Consider the following 20,628-nt stretch of genomic DNA (forward strand, 5'->3'; position numbering starts at 1 on the left):
TCTTAATTTATCAATTTTCAGCCAGGATAGCTTCTCGTAATAAGGGGAAATATATGTATCCTAAAGTTCAAAGAATATGTAAATAATATGCAAGACCTCATTGCCCTTTAAAGTTCCATTGTTTCTTCTACAGTCGCATCGGTTGGTAAAACATCACAGTAATAAATGACTGGAAAAATGAGAGTTTGAATAAGTTTTATATTCATACTATGTGGAAGAATGGATTGTTTCATTTTTATGGGGTGGAGAGTTGCATATACTTTCCTGCAGACACTTACATGATCATTCCAAATTAATGTGTCACTATGACATCCCCTAGGCTTTTACCGGTAAGATTATTTATACGATACCAATCACTCAACGAGGGAGAGCATCGCCAAAAAATACACCTTTCAATTTAAGTAGCGGACCCTAAAAATAAAAATAAATTTCGTTTTGAACCCTAATATGCAACGGCACTTACTTCCAGTACTTTGAGAATAATATCAGGAAGCAGTTGGTAACAAGATGTGCATCGCTAAAATGAGGAGCTTGATATTCATGAATCAGATTTATGAGAAATTTCCAAGTGGCCGAGCATAACGGAATATAATATGAAGAACATCACAGGTCCATCTACAGTGTTTAGTACAGTATCGGTTCGAACCCCACTGTCGGCAGCCCTGAAGATGAATTTCCGTGGTTTCCCATTTTCACAACAGGCAACGTTTGGAGCTGCACCTTAAATATGGCCACGGCCGCTTCCTTCTCACTCGTAGGCCTTTCCTCTCCCATCGTCGCCGCAAGACCTATCTGTGTCGCTGAGACTTAAAGCAATTTGTTAAAAAAAAAAAAAAAAGGGGGGGGCACACCAGAGTGTAAATTCCGCATGCTACTTCATTTTCATTCAGAATTTAACAAGAGTTGATCGAGTGTTCGCAAATGGCTTGACGGTGAAGGAATTCCTGATTCTAAAAGCCACGTGATTTTATATGGAGGATTTATTCATAGGGCTCAAAATGAAGGCTGTCGAAGGCTTAAAAGTCAGCTCGCTTACCATTGCCTTGCCATCTAGTGGATTATGCTTGAATTGGCTGCGATTATCTCATGGAGCAGTTCGAAGTTGTACAATATAAGTTCCACAGATCGCGCCAGCAGTCTTAGCGCGCTTTGAAATATTTACGCTCTACCTCCATAGATGGCAGAACCATGACCGTGAAGTTGAACAACTAAAAGGACCTTCGCTTTCTGGCCTTTAAACAACCCAAATAATTTATTGTATTAGTCCTTTTTTTCTTTTTTCTTAATTCCTCTTTCTGCTGGCCTTTTTTTCTTCAAATACTTGCGGTCGGCACTTGAAATGGATTTTACCCAGTTTTGTGGCCGGATCCCTTTCCAATCGCAAACCCCAGTGTAGAGGGATGTTTCATACCCAGTGGAGCGAGCATCGTCTCAACAGTGGCTAGTTTTACCGGCCTTGCTGCTCTGGATTCGGGAGGTGGAGAGCCGGCCCCACCGTCCGCTGTCCTGAGATTGGTTTTCCGTGGTTTCCCATTTTCCTGCACTAAGATGGAAAGGCAAATACTACTAGTACTACATGTTTTCATTCCTCCCCTGAAGGAGGAGGCGGGCCTCCTAGACGGTGACGCCGTCTTTCAGGCCAGGAGACTTGTATTGGAGAAGGTGAAAGGGTTGACGTCCGTCCGTGTCCTATACTAGGAGCTGTCCCGGCATTCGCCTTAGTGCAGGAGAATGGAAAACCACGGAAAACCATGCTGGAACAGATCCTTTTATAGGCCACGGCCCCCAAGCTCTCGCTTTCCCGCACCTCAAATCCCCATTTCAAATATCCTTGGCCTGAGAAAGGACGTAACCAACCACAAGGCTCGCTGTACCCTTCAGAGTGCGGAATGAAAACGTTCATAGATACCAAGGGCAGGCTCAGAAAGATGAAGATGGATACAGATGGTAAAAGACGATGTGAAAATAAAAATCCACAGCCCTTTTCCAGCCATTCGACCGGGTCAGGAATAGAACGAATGGCGCCCCTACCAGCGGCAAGGATAAGAATTGTGCTGAAGCCTGTCACACTCCTCTGGGGCAATGATTAATGACTGACAAATTAAATGAATTCATATTGGAGAGTGCCGGCTTCGTGTTGTAGGGGTACCATGCCTGCCTCTTACCCGGACGACCCGGGTTCGATTCCGTGCCAGATGAGGGATTTTCCCCTAGATCTGAGGGCTGGTTCGGGATCCAATCAGCTTACGTGTTTAGAATTGAGGAGTTATCTGACGGTGAGATAGGGACCCCGGTATAGAAAGCCACGAATAACGGCGGAGAGGATTCGTCGTGTTGACTACACGACACCTCACCTCGTAATCTGCTGGCCTTCGGGCTGAGCAGCGGTCGCTTGGTAGTCCAAGATACCTCAGGGCTGTAGTATCATGGGGTTAGACAGGGAATATCTGAGTACGCGGAGAGAAACCTGTCCGCCTCCACTTTGTCCAGCACAAATCTCACATGGAGTGATCGGAATTTGAACCGCCGAACTCAGCTGCCAGAGCCATGGAGGCTCTAAAAGGCTGTGTATGTCCTACAAATTAATACAAACAAATGTTGTATTATAATTTTCCTGTCTGGTGGCAATGAGCGTTAAGGCGTCTGACACCGAGGTTAGCCGGTTTGAGTCCCGTTGGTCGAAAAACTTTTCACCATCAGAATGTTGGCCGGCATGGTAGGAGAGGTGGTGGTATACAATTTATAATGACTAGATTTCTCGCCAAAAGCTTGGACTACATTCCAAACCTCTCCGCAGTGTTCAGATAGTGTGAGAGCATATGACACCGTTGGTGGTGATTCGTCCTTTTGATGGAGACGTAAAGCTTTAAGCGGACCCGTAGGTGCTATTCGACTGGAGTAGGCTATATGCCAGCACTGTAATTCAATCACTCCCCTCCTACTATCATACATCACGTCATTCATTCATTCATATATTCAATTTACCTCATTATCTCCTCGTGATGAAGTTGACGTCAGAAAGGGAATCCGGTCGTAGAAATCATTACAAAAGATTCATATCACTTCATATCCGACCGCGCAGAGAAACAGGATAAGGGTTGGACAAACACGCATTGTATTATAATTTATTCAGGTATTAATAAAAATTAAAATGCTGGCCTAACATAAGGTGTAACCTTCTATAACGGTCCACATAACTCGGATAGAAAGAATAATCAAAAATAGAAGACGAGAAATAAAGAGCAAACACAAAAGGAGAAAAGAAAAGAAACCCAACGCGTCAATATAACTAACAGAAATGTACAATCAAGTAACTAATCGAGTGATGTATAAAAAATAAGAATATTCTTCTTCTACTACTGGTTTCTTTTTTTTTTTTTGCTAGGGGCTTTACGTCGCACCGACACAGATAGGTCTTATGGCGACGATAGGATAGGAAAGGCCTAGGAGTTGGAAGGAAGCGGCCGTGGCCTTAATTAAGGTACAGCCCCAGCATTTGCCTGGTGTGAAAATGGGAAACCACGGAAAACGATCTTCAGGACTGCCGATAGTGGGATTCGAACCTACTATCTCCCGGATGCAAGCTCACAGCCGCGCGCCTCTACGCGCACGGCCAACTCGCCCGGTGCTACTGGTTTCTACCACACCATGTGGAGTCGCGGGTGCGAACTGTGTCGCACATGTGGATTTGGTCCTGTGTTACGGCTGGATGCCCTTCCTGACGCCAGTCCTATATGGAAGGATGTAATCATCATTGCGTGTTTCTGTGGTGGTTGGTAATGAAACGTGTTGTCTGAACATGAAGAGAAGGGAGAGGCGGGCCTCTTAGACGGGGACACCAACTCTCAGATTTGTATTGGAGAAGAGATGCTCTGAGAAGATGAGAGTTTCGGCGGCCTTGTACAGGTTTTCAAAACATAAATCTGCCTTATGAATTACTATGGTTCAGGAAATTGGTAAGATAGGATTGCATTCTAAAATAATGGTCTTGAGGAATATTTAACGCGTTTCAAACCGCAGCAGTTTCAATCAATCAATCAATCAATCAACCAATCAATCAATCAATCAATCAATCAATCAATCAATCAATCAATCAATCAATCAATCAATCAATCAAACAATCAATACTGATCTGCATTTAGGGCAGTCGCCCACGTGGCAGATTCCCTATCTGTTGTTTCCCTAGCCTTTTTTAAATGATCGCAAATTGGAAAGTTATTGAACATTTCCCTTGGTAACTTATTCCAATCCCTAACTCCCCATCCTATAAACGAATATTTGCCCCAATTTGTCCTCTTGAATTCCAAATTTATCTTCATAGTGTAATCTTTCCTACTTTTAAAGACACCATCCAAACTTATTCGTCTACTGATGTCCTCCCACGCCATCTCTCCACTGACAGCTCGGAACATACCACTTAATCGAGCAGCTCGTCTCCTTTCTCCCAAGTCTTTCCAGCCCAAACTTGGCAACATTTTTGTAACGCTACTCTTTTGTCGGAAATAGCCCAGAACAAATCGAGCTGCTTTTCTTTGGATTTTTTCCAGTTCCTGAATCAAGTAATCCTGGTAAGGGTCCCATACACTGGAACCATACTCTAGTTGGGGTCTCACCAGAGACAAATATACTCTCTCCTTATCCTTCCTACAACCCCTAAATACTCTCATAACCATGTGCAGAGATCTGTACCCTTTATTTACAATCATATTTATGTGATTACCCCAATGAAGTCCGACTCGTTGGCTGAATGGTCAGCGCACTGGCCTTTGGTTCAGAGGGTCCCGGGTTCGATTCCCGGTCGGGTCGGGGATTTTAACCTCCATTGGTTATTTCCAATGGCCCGGGGGCTGGGTGTTTGTGCTGTCCCCAACATTCCTGCAACTCACACACCACACACAACACAATCCTCCACCACAATAACACGCAGTTACCTACAAATGGCAGATGCCGCCCACCCTCATCGGAGGGTCTGCCTTACAAGGGCTGCACTCGGCTAGAAATAGCCACACGAAATTATTATTATTACCCCAATGAAGATCTTTCCTTATATTAATACCTAGGTATTTACAATGATCCCCAAAGGGAACTTTCACCCCATCAACGCAGTAATTAAAACTGAGAGGACTTTTCCTGTTTGTGAAACTCACAACCTGACTTTTATCCCCGTTTGTCATCATACCATTGCCTACTGTCCATCTCACAACATTATCGAGGTCATTTTGCAGTTGCTCACAAAATTGTAACTTATTTATTACTCTGTACAGAATAACATCATCTGCTATAAGCCTTATCTCTGATTCCACTTCTTTACACATATCATTGATATATATAAGAAAACATAAAGGTCTAATAATACTGCCTTGAGGAATTCCCCTCTTAATTTTTACAGGGACAGATAAAGCTTCACCTACTCTAATTCTCTGAGTTCTATTTTCTAGAAACAGAGCCACCCATTCAGTCACTCTTTTTTCTAGTCCAATTCCACTCATTCTTGCCAGTAGTCTCCCATGATCTACCCTATCAAATGCCTTAGATAAGTCAATCGCAATACAGTCCAGTTGACCTCCTGAATCCAGGATATCTGCTATATCTTGCTGGAATCCCGAATGCCTGCAGATTATGATGTGACGCGTGGTCAACGCAACGAATCCTCTCTTTCTCGGCTTTCTTGACCGAGGCCGTCATCTCACCGTCAAATAGCTCCCCTGGACGTCTCGAACCAGTCTTTAGATGCAGTTGAGAGTTGCTGACCTGGCCGACTCACTTCCCCGAAACCACGGGACTGGCACCTAGTACAGCGAATATTAGATACGTTTAATAACGGGCCGCTCTTGTAATACAGGTTATTTTTAACCGTTAACGTTAACGATTTTTTTTTGGGTAACCGCTCCAGTTATAACCGTTAACCAAAAATAACTGCTAGGCCCATCCATACTTTTGATGATATGGTGCGTTTGGCACTAGTATGGGCCGTGTGACAGTGAATATCTTACTCTTCTACATACAGGGTGGGAGAGAAGTCCCCGTACCTCCGCAACCGGTTACCCTTTTTTTCTTTATTAATCCGTTTACCCTCCAGGGTTGGTTTTTCCCTCGGACTCAGCGAGGGATCCCACCTCCACCGCCTCAAGGGCAGTGTCCTGAATCGTGAGACATTGGGTCGGGGGATACAACTGGGGAGGATTACCAGTACCTCGCCAAGGCGGCCTCACCTGCTATGCTGAACAGGGGCCTTGGTGGGGGATGGGATGGAAGGGATAGCCAAGGAAGTTGGAAGGAAGCGGCCGTTTCCTTAAGTTAGGTATAATCCCGACATTCACCTGGATGAGAAGTGGGAAACCACGGAAAACAACTTCCAGGATGGCTGAGGTCGGAATCGAACCCACCTCTGCTCAGTTGACCTCCCGAGGCTGAGTAGACCCCGTTTCAGCCCTCGTACCACTTTTCAAATTTCGTGGCAGAGCCGGGAATCGAACCCGGTCAACCGGGGGTGGCAGCTAATTACACTAACCACTACGCCACAGAGGCGGACGCAACTGGTTATTTAGGTTATGTTAGTTATATAGGTAGGTAGCTATATTATTTCTTATTAATTGTTAGAATCATATGTTGTATTGTATATTGTCGCAGTGAAGGAGTGTGAAGCTATGACAGATGTGAAGGGGCTGTCTGGCGAGGCGGTAAAGGAGTGCTCGGTTCGCCCGGAAGGACGTGGTTTCGAATCTCCGTCAGGAAGTCGAAAAATTTAAGAAACGAGATTTCCTGAACCTGAGGTTCACTCAGCCTACACCAAAATGAGTACTAGGTTAATTTCTGGGGGCAAAGGCGGCCGGGCATAGAGCTAACCGGTCTACCCCGTCAAGTGGCGAGGTTACGGATAGTGGAAGCCTTTAACTTCCACCCCTTCAATGTCCTTCATGGCCTGTACGGAGATGACTTTGCTTGTGAGCGGTAGGAGTTATACTATTGGTGAGCGGTTAGTAGCAAGTGTGTGGGTGCATGAACGACAACACACGGGGCACAAAATGAGATATTACGGGAGCATTTCAGGAAAGATTTACTAAGGCTCCACCGTTAAAAGCAGCACTTATCGATTGTGACAGATGTGGTTTAGCCACGGGCAGTGTTAAAGACAGGCCGCGGAGTGGAAGGAAGAAGATACGAGAAGAAACATGTGCTTCGAGTGAACAATCTCTTATGAATTCGGCGCGTAAACGTGCTTCAGAACTCGGTATACCGAGAACAACAACGCGAGATTACATTAAGTTCAGACCTTTCCGACAGGCGTTCATAAACGAATTATCGGATAGAGACTGGAATGAGTGCGTTCTAGCATGTCATGCTTTGTTAATTACAAATGAACAACCGCGCAATGCTGTTGAGGGTGCACCGGACATGTCAGAAATATGTCAAGAAGAACATGGAGACGTACAGAACTGTGTTTACAGCATGATGGGGAACCTACAGTTATATTGGATACTTAATACATAAATAGCTTAAATAACATTTCGATACTGAACAGTTACAGGGGTACGGGGACTTCCCGCCCACCCTGAGCGAATATAGCCAAATAAAGTAGAGACTGTATTTGATCAAATACAGTAGAGACAATACACGACACTTCCGGATTTAGCCTTGTTAAAATGGGAGACAAGTCGCAAGTGGCGCTCCTGGTGGCGTGACCTGAAAATTCACGCTAAATTCAAATATCATTGGAAATATATATACGGAAATGGATAATTAAATTACGTGTAGAAAGGAAGTGTTACTAAGATATTATCTTCAAAGTTGTTAAAGCAATTCTGGATAAATGAATGAAGAATTATTTAACAGGTTATTATTCAAAGACTGAAATTAGACATATCAATCAATCAATACTGATCTGCATTTAGGGCAGTCGCCCAGGTGGCAGATTCCCTATCTGTTGCTTTCCTAGCCTTTTCCGAAATGATTTCAAAGAAATTGGAAATTTATTGAACATCTCCCTTGGTAAGTTATTCCAATCCCTAACTCCCCTTCCTATAAATGAATACTTGCCCCAGTTTGTCCTCTTGAATTCCAACTTTATCTTCATATTGTGATCTTTCCTACTTTTATAGACGCCATTCAAACCTATTCGTCTACTAATGTCATTCCACGCCATCTCTCCGCTGACAGCTCGGAACATACCACTTAGTCGAGCAGCTCTTCTTCTTTCTCTCAATTCTTCCCAACCCAAACATTGCAACATTTTTGCAACGCTACTCTTTTGTCGGAAATCACCCAGAACAAATCGAGCTGCTTTTCTTTGGATTTTTTCCAGTTCTTGAATCAGGTAATCCTGGTGAGGGTCCCATATACTGGAACCATACTCTAGTTGGGGTCTTACCAGAGACTTATATGCACTATCCTTTACATCCTTACTACAACCCCTAAACACCCTCATAACCATGTGCAGAGATCTGTACCCTTTATTTACAATCCCATTTATGTGATTACCCCAATGAAGATCTTTCCTTATATTAACACCTAGATACTTACAATGATCCCCAAAAGGAACTTTCACCCCATCAACGCAGTAATTAAAACTGAGAGGACTTTTCCTATTTGTGAAACTCACAACCTGACTTTTAACCCCGTTTATCAACATACCATTGCCTGCTGTCCATCTCACAATATTTTCGAGGTCACGTTGCAGTTGCTCACAATCTTGTAACTTATTTATCACTCTATAGAGAATAACATCATCCGCAAAAAGCCTTACCTCCGATTCCACTCATTTACTCATATCATTTATATATATAAGAAAACATAAAGGTCCGATAACACTGCCCTGAGGAACTCCCCTCTCAACTATTACAGGGTCAGACAAAGCTTCACCTACTCTAACTCTCTGAGATCTATTTTCTAGAAATATAGCAACCCATTCAGTCACTCTTTTGTCTAGTCCAATTGCACTCATTTTTGCCAGTAGTCTCCCATGATCCACCCTATCAAATGCTTTAGACAGGTCAATCGCGATACAGTCCATTTGACCTCCAGAATCCAAGATATCTGCTATATCTTGCTGGAATCCTACAAGTTGAGCTTCAGTGGAATAACCTTTCCTAAAACCGAATTGCCTTCTATCGAACCAGTTATTAATTTCACAAACATGTCTAATATAATCAGAAAGAATGCCTTCCCAAAGCTTACATACAATGCATGTCAAACTTACAGGCCTGTAATTTTCAGCTTTATGTCTATCACCCTTTCCTTTATACACAGGGGCTACTATAGCAACTCTCCATTCATCTGGTATAGCTCCTTCGGCCAAACAATAATCAAATAAGTACTTCAGATATGGTACTATATCCCAACCCATTATCTTTAGTATATCCCCAGAAATCTGATCAATTCCAGCCGCTTTCCTAGTTTTCAACTTTTGTACCTTATTGTAAATGTCATTGTTATCATACGTAAATTTGATTACTTCTTTGGCCTTAGTCTCTTCCTCTATCTTGACATTATCCTTGTAACCAACAATCTTTACATACTGCTGACTGAATATTTCTGCCTTTTGAAGATCCTCACATACACACTCCCCTTGTTCATTCATTATTCCTGGAATGTCCTTCTTGGAACCTGTTTTTGCCTTAAAATACCTATACATAAACTTCCATTTTTCACTAAAATTTGTATGACTGCCAATTATGCTTGCCATCATGTTATCCTTAGCTGCCTTCTTTGCTAGATTCAATTTTCTAGTAAGTTCCTTCAATTTCTCCTTGCTTCCACGGCCATTTCTAACTCTATTTCTTTCCAGTCTGCACCTCCTTCTTAGTCTCTTGATTTCTCTATTATAATAAGGTGGGTATTTACCATTCCTTACCACCCTTAAAGGTACAAACCTGTTTTCGCATTCCTCAACAATTTCTTTAAACTCATCCCAGAGTCTGTTTACATTTTTATTTACCGTTTTCCACCAATCATAGTTACTTTTTAGAAACTGCCTCATACCTGCCTTATCAGCCATATGGTACTGCCTAACAGTCCTACTTTTAAGACCTTCCTTTCTATCACATTTATTTTTAACTACCACAAAAACAGCTTCATGATCACTAATACCACTAATACTATAGAGCTCATCTGGTTTTATCAGCACCACATCCAGGATTTTTTCCCCTCTGGTTGGTTCCATCACTTTCTGAATCAGCTGTCCTTCCCATATTAACTTATTTGCCATTTGTTGGTCATGCTTCCTGTCGTTCGCATTTCCTTCCCAATTGACATCTGGCAAATTCAGATCTCCCGCTACAATCACATTTCTTTCCATGTCGTTTCCCACATAGCTGACTATCCTATCAAATAATTCCGAATCCGCATCAGTGCTACCCTTTCCCGATCTGTACACTCCAAATATATCAAGTTGCCTATTATCTTTAGAAATGAGCCTTACACCTAGAATTTCATATGTCTCATCTTTAACTTTTTCGTAGCTTACAAATTCTTCTTTCACCAGAATGAAAACTCCCCCTCCCACCTTTCCTATCCTATCTCTACGATACACACTCCAGTGCCGTGAGAAAATTTCTGCATCCATTATATCATTTCTCAGCCATGATTCAACTCCTATTACAATATCTGGTAAATATATATCTATTAAATTACTTAATTCTATTCCTTTCTTTACAATACTTCTACAGTTCAACACTAACAATTTTATGTCATCCCTACTTGATTTCCAGTTCCCTGTTCCCTTATCACCGCTCCCTAGGCCATCCTGTTTCCCTGAATGTACCTCCCGAAATGGACTGCTGTGAAAGGGCTTGATCTTTCATTTATGCATTACTTTTTTAGCTTTATCATTCCTTCCTGAACGTTCACGAATAGATTTGCCTTTTTTCTCATTTAAAAGCATTGTATCATCACATTAAAACATTTGTCAAGAAAGAAATCGGCACATTCCTTACACATATGATTCTATTTGAGACCAGGACAATTTTCCTTTTAACTTGAAGCCTACTAAAACTAGAAATTCTATAAATTTAGCCTAAAAACATTCAAACTCTCCCTATAAGCAATACTTGCCATATTGCCATTACATTAGGGTAAAGCAAATATTTACATCATCATATTGTTTCAACAAAATGTACATTTCTTAAATCACCCATATTTTCTTCAGTGCTTGACAACGCATTACGGCATTCTAAATGGGGTAACTTGGAACCCAACCAGCCACATACATATGCATATGTATTTTACTGAATTAAATCAAACTCACAGATCACACCTACAACAACTAATTGGTATTGAAGGTTAACTGCTGCATTATACAGTAAAATAAGCTTATTGTATTTTAAGCCAGTTACATTGTGAGCCGCGTAGGTCAAAAGTTTAGGAATTACTATAAAAATCTCTTTGTAACTGGAAGAATGTATATGCAAACACAATATTTACTTACATTTTGTTGTCACGAGGGAAACGGAAGAAAGACCGCGAATTCTTCTGCACTTTGTAGTTATTGCAGCCAAACACAGCAAATATACAGTATTTCCACTCATATTGAGAGGAGATATAAAGGAATGGCACACGCTACTATTTACTTATGTCAACTTAATGCAAACGCATAAATAACGCCAAAAACTTCATAAACAAATACACGTGCTCATATGACAGATATTTTAATACCGATGTATCGAAAAAGCTATATTTTCAAAAGTTTTGCCATCACTATAATCACTATATATAGCTGGAGAGTGGTGACGCCTCCTAGTCGCTAGAAAAAAGTGTCATTTGCAACCAAACTTAGTATCCTGTTCTGAAGTTGGTACCACAATTATCATTGGTCACAGGGACCGATGAGGGGTTATACCCGTCGACCTATTAGGCCTTGAGTGCTATTTCATAATCTATTATTCTGAGACTGCATTGGTGTGGAAGTGTGTAGATTGTGTGGTTGGGGATCGGATTGGCCAGAGTGTGGCCTGGACCCGTTGCGGGTGAAGAGTCTGATTACATGGTTGTATTGAGGACATCCTTGGGTCTGCGGTAGCGCAGGCCCTCGGTGTCGTAATTTTCTAAATTGGAGATGAGGGGGTTGGGGTTAGTATGAAGCTTGCTGTAGAATTTGGTGGCCGCCCGTTCGGATCTATACTGAAGAGTGGGGAGTTGATATGTATCGTGGAGGTCGACGTTCCTTTCGTACCATAGTGCGTCTTCCAGAGAGCGCTGCACCGCTGACAGGTGGGACTTAGCTGCTATGCCCCACACGGGACTGGCATATTCCAGGATGGGTCTAACCATCGTCTTGTATAGCAGGAGCGGGTTTTCTATGTTGAGCCCATTATCGGCATTTATCAGAGGTAAAATTTGGAAGAGGCGCGTTTTGGCTTGCGCAACAATAGTTTTAATGTGGTCAGCAAAAGTGAGTCCTCTGTCTAGGGTGACACCTAGGTATTTAGTTTTATTAGTCCACCTGATGACTTCGCCAAAAAACATCAGGGGAGGGGGGGTGTCAGGACGGCGTTTGGTGAAGAGTGTAGCACTGCTTTTGTCTACATTAATTTTCATTCTCCACTGCTCAAACCAAGGCTCGAGGGTGGAGAGGGAGTCTTGGAGGTAGTCTTTAGCTTTAGGTGCCTGCCACGAGACAGAGGAGATTGCAGTATCGTCTGCATATAAATACAATTTCCCATGCGTGGGTTTTGGCATGTCAGTCATGTATAGGTTGAAAATAACTGGTGAGATGACGCTGCCCTGGGGCACCCCAGCCTCGATGGGGCGGGGGTCCGACAGGACAGCGCCAACCTGGACCTGAAATTTTCTGTCAGCTAGGTAGCTCGTCAGTAGGCGTAGAACGTAGGGGGGGGGGGAATCCTAATGTCCTAAGTTTGTAGATAAGTCCATCATGCCAAACCTTGTCGAACGCACGGGAAATGTCGAGAAAACAGACTCCGGTGTATCGACGATGGTTTGAAGTTCTTAGTTATCTCTTCAGTTAAGCGAGTTAATTGGTGGACAGTGGAATGGCCTCGCCGGAATCCGAACTGTTCCTCGCACATAAGGTGTTTGTCGTCAATGATGGAGTTTAGTCTGCTTAAGAACAGGATTTCAAATAATTTGGAAATAATACTAAGTAGAGAGATAGGTCGGTAATTTTGAGGGAAAGTTTTGTCCTTGTTTGGTTTGGGTATCATAATGACTTTCGCGATCTTCCAGCAGGCCGGGAAGTGACCGTACCGGAAGATCGCATTGAAGAGCTTGGTAATGCAAGTCAGCGCCTTCCTAGCCCTTTCAGACCGTGTACGCATTTCGTATTTTATTGGTGTTTGAGCTTATTTGACTTTTTCTTGGCGCTAGACCGTACTGCAGTGCTTGTGCGAGACACGTAGCTGTACTTCAGCTGTTTTTATTTAGTACTTGACCACCAGGGGGCAGGAAGAAGAGTTTAAAAATAGAGTTCATTAGCAATATGGCGGGAAGCAGTAATGCCTAATGTCAATATTTATTTATTGCATTCATATTAATCTAGAAGCTTTACTGAATCTATATATATAAAAGCAAGTCGGGCTGGAGCGATGTATATATAAATATTTAAAAATGAAAAAAGACGTGAATTAATGAGGCACTTCCAGAAATCTCATAAATTTGAAACTTGGTACGAGGGAAACTGATGACCCCAGGATCCCTAGAAAAATCGGAAATTCTCAAAATTCCCTGAAGGGGGCACGCTGGGGGGGCTCATATTTTGGGCTCAGCATAAGAACACAGTCGTATATTATATCCAAAACGATAACCTATAGGTTTCGTGGGCTTAAAAATTTTTGGGAATTTCCTCATTTTTATCCCCTATCCCCCCAAATCAAGATGGCGGCACAACCTGCCAGACGAGGTAGACAATTGAAATTTGGTGAATATATAGCTTTTGGTCCCTAACGGACGGGAAAATTCCAAGATGTTCAAATTTTTCACTTTTTACCCCCAAAGATATCGAAATATGGAGGCAATTTTAATGACTGTGCAGACATTCCTTTTGAGCTATTTTTTGGCTAAACGGTAAGTCGTATCACAAAACGGATGGCACAATGTCCCTTCAATTCGGAGTGATCTACAACTTTGGTCCTGTGACATTTTGTCGTATCTCTCTCCCTTATACGTTAAATTTGGCCGTATTTCTGGATTGTTCGTAAATTTGGTGATTTTTACAAGTAAATTTCAATGTTTGACACACTTATAAGAATGATAGGATCATCGCGTTAGGTGTGCACATTGGCACGATTAAGGGACATATGTGTACCAAATTTCATGATTCTAGCTTATACATAAGTAGGCAAAATGTAATGTAAAATGTTAAAAATGCACCCAAATTTCACCCTATTCAACATTTGAACTCAATTTACCCCCTTAATATGGGAGATACGAGGATATGGTTTAGAAACAAATATTTAGAGCGATAAATGAGGCGTCCGATGGCGCAAACCGTTTCTTAATATCATAAACCGTTTAGGAGATATGAATCTCGAAGTGGAAGTCTGCACTTTTCAACGTGCTCATGCTTATCCGTCATCTATATATATAAAAGCAAGTCGGGCTGGAGCGATGTATATATAAATATTTAAAAATGAAAAAAGACGTGAATTAATGAGGCACTTCCAGAAATCTCATAAATTTGAAACTTGGTACGAGGGAAACTGATGACCACAGGATTCCTAGAAAAATCGGAAATTCTCAAAATTCCCTGAAGGGGGCACGCTGGGGGGCTCAAATTTTGGGCTCAGCATAAGAACACAGTCGTGTAGTATATCCAAAACGATAACCTATAGGTTTCGTGGGCTTAAAAATTTTCGGGAATTTCCTCATTTTTATCCCCTATCCCCCCAAATCAAGATGGCGGCACAACCTGCCAGACGAGGTAGACAATTGAAATTTGGTGAATATATAGCTTTTGGTCCCTAACGGACGGGAAAATTCCAAGATGTTCAAATTTTTCACTTTTTACCCCCTAGATATCGAAATATGGAGGCAATTTTAATGACTGTGCAGACATTCCTTTTGAGCTATTTTTTGGCTAAACGGTAAGTCGTATCACAAAACGGATGGCACAATGTCCCTTCAATTCGGAGTGATCTACAACTTTGGTCCTGTGACATTTTGTCGTATCTCTCTCCCTTATACGTTAAATTTGGCCGTATTTCTGGATTGTTCGTAAATTTGGTGATTTTTACAAGTAAATTTCAATGTTTGACATACTTATAAGAATGATAGGATGATCGCGTTAGGTGTGCACATTGGCACGATTAAGGGACATATGTGTACCAAATTTCATGATTCTAGCTTATACATAAGTAGGCAAAATGTAATGTAAAATGTTAAAAATGCACCCAAATTTCACCCTATTCAACATTTGAACTCAATTTACCCCCTTAATATGGGAGATACGAGGATATGGTTTAGAAACAAATATTTAGAGCGATAAATGAGGCGTCCGATGGCGCAAACCGTTTCTTAATATCATAAACCGTTTAGGAGATATGAATCTCGAAGTGGAAGTCTGCACTTTTCAACGTGCTCATGCTTATCCGTCATCTATATATATAAAAGCAAGTCGGGCTGGAGCGATGTATATATAAATATTTAAAAATGAAAAAAGACGTGAATTAATGAGGCACTTCCAGAAATCTCATAAATTTGAAACTTGGTACGAGGGAAACTGATGACCCCAGGATCCCTAGAAAAATCGGAAATTCTCAAAATTCCCTGAAGGGGGCACGCTGGGGGGCTCAAATTTTGGGCTCAGCATAAGAACACAGTCGTGTAGTATATCCAAAACGATAACCTATAGGTTTCGTGGGCTTAAAAATTTTCGGGAATTTCCTCATTTTTATCCCCTATCCCCCCAAATCAAGATGGCGGCACAACCTGCCAGACGAGGTAGACAATTGAAATTTGGTGAATATATAGCTTTTGGTCCCTAACGGACGGGAAAATTCCAAGATGTTCAAATTTTTCACTTTTTACCCCCAAAGATATCGAAATATGGAGGCAATTTTAATGACTGTGCAGACATTCCTTTTGAGCTATTTTTTGGCTAAACGGTAAGTCGTATCACAAAACGGATGGCACAATGTCCCTTCAATTCGGAGTGATCTACAACTTTGGTCCTGTGACATTTTGTCGTATCTCTCTCCCTTATACGTTAAATTTGGCCGTATTTCTGGATTGTTCGTAAATGTGGTGATTTTTACAAGTAAATTTCAATGTTTGACACACTTATAAGAATGATAGGATGATCGCGTTAGGTGTGCACATTGGCACGATTAAGGGACATATGTGTACCAAATTTCATGATTCTAGCTTATACATAAGTAGGCAAAATGTAATGTAAAATGTTAAAAATGCACCCAAATTTCACCCTATTCAACATTTGAACTCAATTTACCCCCTTAATATGGGAGATACGAGGATAACCTATAGGTTTCGTGGGCTTAAAAATTTTCGGGAATTTCCTCATTTTTATCCCCTATCCCCCCAAATCAAGATGGCGGCACAACCTGCCAGACGAGGTAGACAATTGAAATTTGGTGAATATATAGCTTTTGGTCCCTAACGGACGGGAAAATTCCAAGATGTTCAAATTTTTCACTTTTTACCCCCAAAGATATCGAAATATGGAGGCAATTTTAATGACTGTGCAGACATTCCTTTTGAGCTATTTTTTGGCTAAACGGTAAGTCGTATCACAAAACGGATGGCACAATGTCCCTTCAATTCGGAGTGATCTACAACTTTGGTCCTGTGACATTTTGTCGTATCTCTCTCCCTTATACGTTAAATTTGGCCGTATTTCTGGATTGTTCGTAAATTTGGTGATTTTTACAAGTAAATTTCAATGTTTGACATACTTATAAGAATGATAGGATGATCGCGTTAGGTGTGCACATTGGCACGATTAAGGGACATATGTGTACCAAATTTCATGATTCTAGCTTATACATAAGTAGGCAAAATGTAATGTAAAATGTTAAAAATGCACCCAAATTTCACCCTATTCAACATTTGAACTCAATTTACCCCCTTAATATGGGAGATACGAGGATATGGTTTAGAAACAAATATTTAGAGCGATAAATGAGGCGTCCGATGGCGCAAACCGTTTCTTAATATCATAAACCGTTTAGGAGATATGAATCTCGAAGTGGAAGTCTGCACTTTTCAACGTGCTCATGCTTATCCGTCATCTATATATATAAAAGCAAGTCGGGCTGGAGCGATGTATATATAAATATTTAAAAATGAAAAAAGACGTGAATTAATGAGGCACTTCCAGAAATCTCATAAATTTGAAACTTGGTACGAGGGAAACTGATGACCCCAGGATACCTAGAAAAATCGGAAATTCTCAAAATTCCCTGAAGGGGGCACGCTGGGGGGGCTCAAATTTTGGGCTCAGCATAAGAACACAGTCGTATAGTATATCCAAAACGATAACCTATAGGTTTCGTGGGCTTAAAAATTTTCGGGAATTTCCTCATTTTTATCCCCTATCCCCCCAAATCAAGATGGCGGCACAACCTGCCAGACGAGGTAGACAATTGAAATTTGGTGAATATATAGCTTTTGGTCCCTAACGGACGGGAAAATTCCAAGATGTTCAAATTTTTCATTTTTTACCCCCAAAGATATCGAAATATGGAGGCAATTTTAATGACTGTGCAGACATTCCTTTTGAGCTATTTTTTGGCTAAACGGTAAGTCGTATCACAAAACGGATGGCACAATGTCCCTTCAATTCGGAGTGATCTACAACTTTGGTCCTGTGACATTTTGTCGTATCTCTCTCCCTTATACGTTAAATTTGGCCGTATTTCTGGATTGTTCGTAAATGTGGTGATTTTTACAAGTAAATTTCAATGTTTGACACACTTATAAGAATGATAGGATGATCGCGTTAGGTGTGCACATTGGCACGATTAAGGGACATATGTGTACCAAATTTCATGATTCTAGCTTATACATAAGTAGGCAAAATGTAATGTAAAATGTTAAAAATGCACCCAAATTTCACCCTATTCAACATTTGAACTCAATTTACCCCCTTAATATGGGAGATACGAGGATATGGTTTAGAAACAAATATTTAGAGCGATAAATGAGGCGTCCGATGGCGCAAACCGTTTCTTAATATCATAAACCGTTTAGGAGATATGAATCTCGAAGTGGAAGTCTGCACTTTTCAACGTGCTCATGCTTATCCGTCATCTATATATATAAAAGCAAGTCGGGCTGGAGCGATGTATATATAAATATTTAAAAATGAAAAAAGACGTGAATTAATGAGGCACTTCCAGAAATCTCATAAATTTGAAACTTGGTACGAGGGAAACTGATGACCCCAGGATACCTAGAAAAATCGGAAATTCTCAAAATTCCCTGAAGGGGGCACGCTGGGGGGGCTCAAATTTTGGGCTCAGCATAAGAACACAGTCGTATAGTATATCCAAAACGATAACCTATAGGTTTCGTGGGCTTAAAAATTTTCGGGAATTTCCTCATTTTTATCCCCTATCCCCCCAAATCAAGATGGCGGCACAACCTGCCAGACGAGGTAGACAATTGAAATTTGGTGAATATATAGCTTTTGGTCCCTAACGGACGGGAAAATTCCAAGATGTTCAAATTTTTCACTTTTTACCCCCAAAGATATCGAAATATGGAGGCAATTTTAATGACTGTGCAGACATTCCTTTTGAGCTATTTTTTGGCTAAACGGTAAGTCGTATCACAAAACGGATGGCACAATGTCCCTTCAATTCGGAGTGATCTACAACTTTGGTCCTGTGACATTTTGTCGTATCTCTCTCCCTTATACGTTAAATTTGGCCGTATTTCTGGATTGTTCGTAAATTTGGTGATTTTTACAAGTAAATTTCAATGTTTGACATACTTATAAGAATGATAGGATGATCGCGTTAGGTGTGCACATTGGCACGATTAAGGGACATATGTGTACCAAATTTCATGATTCTAGCTTATACATAAGTAGGCAAAATGTAATGTAAAATGTTAAAAATGCACCCAAATTTCACCCTATTCAACATTTGAACTCAATTTACCCCCTTAATATGGGAGATACGAGGATATGGTTTAGAAACAAATATTTAGAGCGATAAATGAGGCGTCCGATGGCGCAAACCGTTTCTTAATATCATAAACCGTTTAGGAGATATGAATCTCGAAGTGGAAGTCTGCACTTTTCAACGTGCTCATGCTTATCCGTCATCTATATATATAAAAGCAAGTCGGGCTGGAGCGATGTATATATAAATATTTAAAAATGAAAAAAGACGTGAATTAATGAGGCACTTCCAGAAATCTCATAAATTTGAAACTTGGTACGAGGGAAACTGATGACCCCAGGATCCCTAGAAAAATCGGAAATTCTCAAAATTCCCTGAAGGGGGCACGCTGGGGGGGCTCATATTTTGGGCTCAGCATAAGAACACAGTCGTATAGTATATCCAAAACGATAACCTATAGGTTTCGTGGGCTTAAAAATTTTTGGGAATTTCCTCATTTTTATCCCCTATCCCCCCAAATCAAGATGGCGGCACAACCTGCCAGACGAGGTAGACAATTGAAATTTGGTGAATATATAGCTTTTGGTCCCTAACGGACGGGAAAATTCCAAGATGTTCAAATTTTTCACTTTTTACCCCCAAAGATATCGAAATATGGAGGCAATTTTAATGACTGTGCAGACATTCCTTTTGAGCTATTTTTTGGCTAAACGGTAAGTCGTATCACAAAACGGATGGCACAATGTCTCTTCAATTCGGAGTGATCTACAACTTTGGTCCTGTGACATTTTGTCGTATCTCTCTCCCTTATACGTTAAATTTGGCCGTATTTCTGGATTGATCGTAAATTTGGTGATTTTTACAAGTAAATTTCAATGTTTGACACACTTATAAGAATGATAGGATCATCGCGTTAGGTGTGCACATTGGCACGATTAAGGGACATATGTGTACCAAATTTCATGATTCTAGCTTATACATAAGTAGGCAAAATGTAATGTAAAATGTTAAAAATGCACCCAAATTTCACCCTATTCAACATTTGAACTCAATTTACCCCCTTAATATGGGAGATACGAGGATATGGTTTAGAAACAAATATTTAGAGCGATAAATGAGGCGTCCGATGGCGCAAACCGTTTCTTAATATCATAAACCGTTTAGGAGATATGAATCTCGAAGTGGAAGTCTGCACTTTTCAACGTGCTCATGCTTATCCGTCATCTATATATATAAAAGCAAGTCGGGCTGGAGCGATGTATATATAAATATTTAAAAATGAAAAAAGACGTGAATTAATGAGGCACTTCCAGAAATCTCATAAATTTGAAACTTGGTACGAGGGAAACTGATGACCACAGGATTCCTAGAAAAATCGGAAATTCTCAAAATTCCCTGAAGGGGGCACGCTGGGGGGCTCAAATTTTGGGCTCAGCATAAGAACACAGTCGTGTAGTATATCCAAAACGATAACCTATAGGTTTCGTGGGCTTAAAAATTTTCGGGAATTTCCTCATTTTTATCCCCTATCCCCCCAAATCAAGATGGCGGCACAACCTGCCAGACGAGGTAGACAATTGAAATTTGGTGA

This window comes from Anabrus simplex, chromosome 1 (genome assembly GCF_040414725.1).
Source record: "Anabrus simplex isolate iqAnaSimp1 chromosome 1, ASM4041472v1, whole genome shotgun sequence".
Classification (NCBI taxonomy): domain Eukaryota; kingdom Metazoa; phylum Arthropoda; class Insecta; order Orthoptera; family Tettigoniidae; genus Anabrus; species Anabrus simplex.